This window comes from Octopus bimaculoides, chromosome 4 (assembly GCF_001194135.2).
Source record: "Octopus bimaculoides isolate UCB-OBI-ISO-001 chromosome 4, ASM119413v2, whole genome shotgun sequence".
Taxonomy (NCBI): Eukaryota; Metazoa; Mollusca; class Cephalopoda; order Octopoda; family Octopodidae; genus Octopus; species Octopus bimaculoides.
Window position 1 is genome coordinate 125,869,931 of NC_068984.1, and position 2,500 is coordinate 125,872,430.

The following is a 2,500-nucleotide window of genomic DNA, read 5'->3' on the forward strand; positions in this document are numbered from 1 at the left end:
GTTGGCTGTTATACGAACTGCTTAATGGTGGACGTAGTGGCTGCAGTGGCGGCGGCTGCAGTAGCGGCGGTGGCTGTGGTGGTGGTGGTGGTGGTGGTGGTGGTAGCAGCTTTGGGTAGTGATGTCGGGGTTGTGAAGTTGGTTTTGGTGTGTTGTCTGCAGTTGTTCAGTGCCAGGTCATCCCTGAACGAGCTGACCTAATATAATAACCAGAGGTGTTTCAACCGTGACAATACCATCTTAATTTTTTAAAATTGCTTTTAGGACTACATGACTGGGTGTGTCGGGTTTTTAAAGAATATTTTTTTTTTAAACAGTAAAATATGATTAAAAAGGAGTGATTTAGCTGCTATTTCTAGCATGTCAAACGATCGCATTGAGAAGCCTTTGTGGGCGGTCGATTGTCGATAGATGATGTAATGGTGGTGGTGGTGGTGATGGTCGTCGTGGTAGTGGTGGCGTTTGAGGGAAAGAGCCGTACGGTGACAGTCAGACAGACAGTGATAAAGTGTGAGTAAAGAGTGCAATGTGGAATGGGGTTAATTTAAGGGGAAAAGTATAGAGAGAGAGAGAGAGAGAGAGAGAGAGAGAGAGAGAGAGAGAGAGAGAGATAGATAGATAGATAGATAGATAGATAGATAGATAGATAGATCATGCATACATACATTCATACATTTATATTTCGAGGTAGACAGACAAACCATATGTGAAATATACATTAAAGACTTATGTGTGTGTATACGCATCTATGTATACATGTAGCTAAATAAAACATAACACACAATTTGGGAGATAGTCTGATAGACAGACAGACAGATAGATCGATAGGTAAACAGATATTTAGACACGCGGGCAGACAAAATCAATCAATAAACAGCGAAGTAAATATAGACAGAGTGAAAGAGAGAGAGAGACACAAGAAGAATGAGTGAGTGAGTGAGTGAATAAAGTGAGTGAGTGAGAGCGAGAGACACCAACATAAGGCATGCTTCAAGTCGCGTGAGGCGTGACGTCACTAACAGCCGTGTCAGGCACGTGAGCTAAAGCATGACTGTGGCATCACCAAACAGCCTGATCATGGAGCGGCGGCGGTGAACCAGCAGGCAAATTATAGTGACGGCGACGGCGGCGTTGTTTGTTGTTGTTGTGCGGCGATGGCGGCGGTGGTGGTGGCGATGATAGTAGTAGTAGTAGTAATAATGATATTAATTGTGATGATGGTGGTGGTGGTGGTGATAATGTTGATAGTATTATTGGTGGTGGTGGTGGTGGTGGTGTTGTTGTTGGTGGTGATAGGCGGCTCTTGCTGTGTAGCCCAGGGTCAAGACTGATCGAGATATGCTAGTTGAGTTTGTTGTTGTTTATTTAACCCTCCTCTTCCACACACGTAAGCCCTGTTTGAGCTGATTTATGGATCAAAAGCATTCCAGCCATGACAATGTCGTCTTGCATCTCATGCAAAGTCTACCTCGACGGACTACAAACACATAGTGAATCGTATATCTAAAGACACCAGGTTGTGATTTGGCTGCTATTTCTAGCAAATCGTGCGACCACATAAAGGCTGCACCGTTCTGAAAAAGTGACCATAATTCTTGCTCTTAACCCCCAGGTTAACCCTGATCGAACGTATCTTTGATTAAAAAAAGCGTTCCAACTATGACTAACCCGTCTTTTGCCCATATGCAAGGAAACAAAAACCACGTTGCTCGTTTCTTTTTTAGGATAGCAGCATATGATTCCAGTTCGAGGGAGACTGTGCTGCTATTTCTTACGGTTCAAACAACTACTTAGTGGCTACCTTCGGTTTTTTGTTGATGGTGGTCATTGATGAAAAGGGCGGCAGAATTGGTAGTACTGTAGTGTTGCTGCTGCGGTTGTTGTTGTTGTTGTTGCTGGTGGTGGTGGTGGTGGTGGTGGTGTAGTGTCAGTGGTTTTAATGGTATGAAATATAGTTAGTGGTGGTATTTGTTGTGGCTATGATGTAGCTTTTAGATGTGACGTATCTGTTAGCGTGGTGGGACCAGCTGTAGTCGTAGCAGTGACACCGTTTGCGTTGTATTGCTGTTGATGGTGATGATGACGATGATAATAATAATAATGACTATGATGATAATGGTGGTGGTACACAATGTAGGTGAAGGTAAAATGGTGATGATAGTGGTAGCATAAAGGAAAAATCGAGAGATGTGAGCGGAAGGTGGGTGGGTACACAAACGATGTAACTGCCATGTGTCTGTTATAATTTACTCCCCACCCTCCGCTGTTCATTCTACTCTTAATACATTCCTGTCTGTAATTGTGTGTGTGTGTGTATGTATATATATATATACACGTGTGTGTACGGATGTGTGTGTGCATACATAAACACACACGCATCCACATACACACATACATATATATGTGTGTGCTTGTGTGTGTGTGTGGGTGTGAAATATGTGTTTATAATTCTATGTCGGAGTGTATGCATAAACCTGTATGTATAAGTGTATATGTAAAT